The sequence below is a fragment of the Dipodomys merriami genome, unplaced genomic scaffold (genome assembly GCF_024711535.1).
Source record: "Dipodomys merriami isolate MVZ:Mamm:240054 unplaced genomic scaffold, mDipMer1.0.p SCAF_103, whole genome shotgun sequence".
NCBI classification, from domain to species: domain Eukaryota; kingdom Metazoa; phylum Chordata; class Mammalia; order Rodentia; family Heteromyidae; genus Dipodomys; species Dipodomys merriami.
Window position 1 is genome coordinate 3,254,043 of NW_027202305.1, and position 6,044 is coordinate 3,260,086.

Below are 6,044 nucleotides of genomic sequence, written 5' to 3' on the forward strand. Positions count from 1 at the left end.
TGTTCTACCACAAGTGGGTGCTGGTGACTGAGCGCAGGGCGGGGCGGGGGAGGGAGGTGAGAGTTACTGATGTCCTGTGTGCTGCTGCCAGCTCTATCTTGACTTCTCTAGTGTCTAGGTGCTTATAATTTGGTAATACCTGCCTAGTTTTCACAAGCATTTTATATTTCCAACTCCGGAAACAGTTCCTGGTGGAGATCAAAATTCAGTTATCCAAGTATTTATTCATTTTTGAAATTTGTAGCATTATCTATTCATGATGATTATCCATCTTCTGTCCATCCATCCATCCATCTATCCATCTTCTCATCCAGCTATCCATCCACCCAGCCATCTTTTTACCCATCAATCCATCTGCCAACTTACCCATGCACCCATTCATTCATCCATCCAGCTACCCTTCCTTCCATTTTTCATGATTCAGCCATCTTGTATATACCTATCTCCCCAAGACATGATCAGATATGAAACACACATCTATCCCTTCTTTTTAAGAAGAACATGCACTGGTTTATTTCATGCTTGTTAACTGGGCGCATTTGAAATGGGTTGTCAATGAGTGAGTGAAGGGAAGAATGAACGGACCCTCCATTTGAGATGTCTATTTCCCATGACCACACTGGCTTGTGTAGGAAGGCATTTATTTGAAAAGGCTGAGAGGGATGGACTTAAGGTCAGAGCAAACAAGGGGTTTTCCACATGTGGAAGGCCTGGGGTTTTTGTTGAATTACAGGTATGCCCACACTTGCTTCTAGACCTTTCTGTTGAGAACCATGACCTTTCCCCAGGCCAGGGAAAGAAGTGGGCTGGCTTTACTTCCCAGCACAGGTCACCGCGATCTCCACTTAGGGTGAATTCGTTGGGTCCTAAGCTAGAAGTTATTATTATTATTGTTGTTGTTGGGTTCTAGGAGCGCTCGCGTGTAGTGGAAGACAGATGACTTTGCCACCCAGACTTGGAGCCTGTGGTGCTCAGGACTTGTGTCTTAGAATCCATTTCCTCGTCCGTTATATGGGGAGGATATTTGCAGTCCAAGGTCTGCATTTAACATGATATTCCAAGTGTGCTTTGGCAAACTGGAGTGTTATTTCTTCACAAAGAAGATTATGGTTGGTCCTCCATCAACTTTTGAGAGCAGAAGAGCCTGGCTAGGTAATCAGGCAAAGCCTTCCCTCCCCCCCCCCCACCGCCCCCAGCACAGAGGTTCTGTGTCCTTCACCGTGGCCTTGCACAGTCCTGGGTGCTGGTCCTGGACACCACATCACCGTGGCCCACTGCCCCAGGAACACTTGCGCACGAGCGACCAACTGGTGTGCATCGGATGGGCACTCAGCCAGAGAGGCTAAAGGGGATGCAGGGCCGTGTGCCGGCTGTGCCCAGCCTCTGTCCGATGGTGGAGAGTCACAAGTCACCTAGCTCCCTCCTAGAGACCCCCTCCCCCTTACACCACCGCCCCTCCCCCCTGCAGTGCTCCCCCCCAGTCCTCCCGTCCAGCGGGAGCGCTGCTGACGTTTTCCTTCAATAAATCTTGGCAATTTTACTTCATCCTCTGTGTCCATGGCCTCATTCTTCAAGACCTCCCAGACAAAGGGCCAGATCCAGGGGCTGCAACTTCTCAGTGTCACTTACCGAAGCCTCCAAATTAAAAAAATAAAGTCGAGCTTAAAAAACATCCCCCAGATTAAAAAAAAAATCAAGCCTGTAAAACAAAACAAAACATACAAACAACGCCTCCCCACCCTCACACTGCGTTTTGCCGATTTACACTTCTGTCCGAAGTACTTGGGCTGATTTTCTCTGGATGTGCAGACAGAAGGTGAACTGATCCTGGGATCTGCGGGGTGCTGAAGGCAGCAGAAGGCTCCGCCGGCAGCCTCCTCCCCGCAGAGCGCAGAGCTGCGGCCCTCTGCAGGCAGACCCCAAGGCAGCAGAAGCTGGTCTCAGCGGAAAACTCCTACTCCTGGGCACAAGTTTGTGTATTATTATTATTAAGCTTTTTTTTTTCTTTTTTTGGGTCCGGTCATGGGGCCTGGGCGCTGTCCCTCAGCTCTTCAGCTCAAGGCTAGCGCTCTACCACTTGAGCCACAGCGCCACTTCTGGCTTTTTTTCTTTTTGCTTATGTGGTGCTGAGGAATCGAACCCAGGGCCTCAGGCATGCAAGGCAAGCACTCTACCACTGAGCCACCTTCCCAGCCCTGGTCATCTCTTTATTAGCAAAATAAATCCAGTTAACAAACTACAATCTATATATTACACTTATTTTAAAATACTGGTGCCTTTAATTGTCTAAGCCTAAATGTAATGCATAGATGGGGTGGGGTCCCCGCCATCTAGTAGGTAGTGGGTGAAACAGTGATGCTTTCTGTGTGTTCTCTCCATTTAATGGAAAAGAATATGAAGTACATTCCCACAGAAGATGTTTCAGGTAAAGTAGAATTGAGTCTTTTTTTTTTTTTGGTCAGTCATGGGCTTGAACTCTAGGCCTGGGAGCTATCCTTCAGCTCTTCAGCTCAAGGCAAGCGCTCTACCACTGGGCCACCTTCCCAGTCCTGATTATTATTAAGCTTTAAGTCATTGTACAAAAGGGTTTCTTTCCCTTCCTTCCTCCCTTCCTCCCTCCCTCCCTCCCTCCCTCCCTCCCTCCCTTCCTCCCTCCCTTCCTTCCTTCCTTCCTTCCTTCCTTCCTTCCTTCCTTCCTTCCTTCCTTCCTTCCTTCCTTCCTTGCTTCCTTCCTTCCTTCCTTCCTTCCTTCCTTTTTCTTTCTTTCTTTCCTTCTTTCTTCCTTTCTCAGTCCTGGGGCTTGAACTCAGGGCCTGGGCGCTGTCCCTGAGCTTCTTTTGCTCAAGGCTAGCACTCTACCACTTTAGCCACAGTGCCACTTCCGGGTTTTTCTGCGTTTGTGATGCTGAGGAATGGAACCCGGGGCTTCATGCGTGCTAGGCGAGCACTCTACCACTGAGCCACCTTCCCAGCCCCCCAAGGGTTTCAATCCAACATGTCAGTTTTGGAGTCCAATGCATCTGGACCCATGCCACCCCTTCCATCCCCCCATCTCCCCCTTCCATCCCCCCATTTTCCCCTTCCATTTCCCCCTCCCCCCATCTCTCCCAACTCCACACTGGGAGTCCCATGAGCTTCACCTGTCTTTGTGTTGAGGCTGGCCTCTCTGGCCCCTGGGGGGATGGAATGGGTCCGAGCTGGCTCTGCCCCCTCATCCTAATGCTGTGCACCCGACCCAGGGCCAGCGCAGGTGGGTCTTGGTGGCAGACGACCACCGGGGGTTCAGGACTTGTGCTCCCAATGCCACTGCCAGGCTGCAGTGACCAGGGCAGGCCCCCACCCGCCGCAGTGACCAGGGCAGGCCCCCACCCGCCGCAGTGACCAGTGCAGGCCCCCACTGCAGTGACCAGCGCAGGCCCCCGCAGTGACCAGGGCAGGCCCCCACTGCAGTGACCAGCGCAGGCCCCCACCGCAGTGACCAGGGCAGGCCCCTGCCCGCCGCAGTGACCAGCGCAGGCCCCCACTGCAGTGACCAGCGCAGGCCCCCACCGCAGTGACCAGGGCAGGCCCCTGCCCGCCGCAGTGACCAGGGCAGGCCCCCCGCAGTGACCATGGCAGGCCCCCGCCGCAGTGACCAGGGCAGGCCCCCGCCCACCGCAGTGACCATGGCAGGCCCCCGCCGCAGTGACCAGGGCAGGCCCCACCACTCCCCAACCCCACCCTCCTCCGAAGCAGGTCAGGACTCTCACCCGAAAGGTGACCTCCCTAAGCCTGGATGAGAGGGACACTTGTCTCCAAAGACAGGCCCCCGAGCGGACCCCAGTGGGCCTCACTGTCCCCCCACTGCTAACTACCGTTAATCACTCTCTTCGCTGTTGCAACCCTCCCCAGTTGTCCACCCTTTATCACACTTAGCACCAAAACCTCCAGGCTTAGCCAGGCATCCGTGGTCACGCCTGTAATTCTAGCTACTCAGGAGGTTGAGATCTGAGGATCATGGTTCAAAGCCAGCCCGGGCAGGAAAGTCTGTGAGGCTCTTATCTCCACTAAAGCACTAGAAAACCGGAAATGGAGCTGTGGCTCAAGTGGTAGAGCGCTAGCCTTGAGCTGAAGAGCTGAGGGACAGCACCCAGGCCCCGATTTCAAGCCTCACAACCAACAAAAACCAAACCAAAACAAAGCAAAAAACCCTCTAGGCTTGATCATTTTATTAGGGAGTTTTCCAGGTCACACAAAACTTCACTGTTGGATTTTTCTCTTGTTAATTTCTAATTGCCTGGGAAGAATGGGAGGAAAGATACATTGTATCCACTGTGGCTACATTGTATCCCTTGTGGCTTCATTGCATGATACATTGTGTCCATTCCATTCACTAGTGACTCCAAGGCTGGATCCCTGATCAGAAAGGATTGGAGACCCAAGGGAGTTTCTGCAACATCTTCTGGCTTCAGTTTACAGCCACTCTGGCTTTCTGAGAGAAGAACCACAGGCTTAATGGATACTTAGGAAACCGTAATGACCAGAGCAACTTCTGAGAAATAGATTGTGGGAACAGACAGCACTCAAGCGTTGAATAGACCACGGCTCAGGGTGAACTGAGGACAATTTCTCTTTATTAAGTCATCAATGAGTCATTTCAATGGAAGATGCTCCTGGAACGAAATAAACTAATTACAACGGTGCCGGAGCTGCAAGGGGGAGGGGCCGGCTCTCAGCCAGAAAAGCACAGTTACAGGGAGTGCACAAGGCATTTGGCAATACAGTTAGGTGTGCTCACTTGCTTTTTCTTTTCTTCTCTTTTTTTGTCAGTCATGGGGCTTGAACTCTGGGCTTGGGTGCTGTCCCTCAGCTCTTCAGCTCAAGGCGAGCGCTCTACCTCTTGAGCCACAGCGCCACTTCTGGTTTTCTAGTGGTTTATTGGAGATAAGAGTCTCACGGACTTTTCTGCCCAGGCTGGCTTTGAACCATGATCCTCAGATTTCAGCCTCCTCAGTAGCTAAGATTACAGGTGTGAGCCACCGGCACATGCTGCTTTTTCTTTTTCAAAAAATATAATTATAACCCTTTTGTTCCAAATAAATACACCCCCATCACATAAAGATACAGCCATTTAACAAATGAGATAGAAAACAACATTCCATCCCCAAATAGCAGGTTTCAAATGGCCTTTGCTGAACGGACAGGCTATGGGATGCAGCGTCCATCTCCATACCAAAGACCAGACCAGTACGTATTTGTCTTTACACACAGTCTGTGAATAGCTGAAGTCAATCAGCTCCAACATTCCCTTAAAAAAAAAAAAAAAACAGCAATGCTGGGATTTGACCTCAGGACTTTGTACTTGCTAGGCAGGTTCTCTGTCACTTGAGTCATGCATGCCCTTAGCCCTTCTTGCTTTAGTCATTTGTTTTAGGCAGGGTACTGGCTTTCTGGCCTAGACCTTGCTCCTCTTCCTCCTCCTCCTGTGTAGCTAGGATGACAGCACAGGCCACGGCATGAGGCTGTGGCTGTTGTTGAGATGTGGGTCTTAGAGAAGTTTCTGCCCAGGATGGCCTCCAACAGCATTCCTCCCAGCCTCTGCCTCCCAAGTAGCTAAGGTTAGACATGTGCTATCATGCTCAGCTTAAAATTCTCATGTTTGTGTAATGGCAGATACGTGATACTGGGTAAAATATTTCAAAGAACGGACTACACATTCAGTTGGACTACTCAGCATTACAACTTTAAGCCTAGACACATTAAATGGAGTGTTGCACATATTTAAAAATCAAGTTATTTCCTCTGAAGTTAGACGCTCTTTTCCCTTGAATTTTCATGATAGGCAATCACCTTCCTTGATATGTTGACGTATGAAAGGGAAGTAGGTCCAATCTTAATTCTATTCTTAAGAATGAAAAACATCGGCCCTGGATGCTGAATTGCTCCCACCCTCGCAGCCCCTTCCCCTCCCAGACCAACGTGTCACCTTTCTCTCACATGTGCAGGATTACAATTTAAATGCAAATTGCTGGTGCAGTCCCAGCACGGTCCCCCCCCCCCCCCAC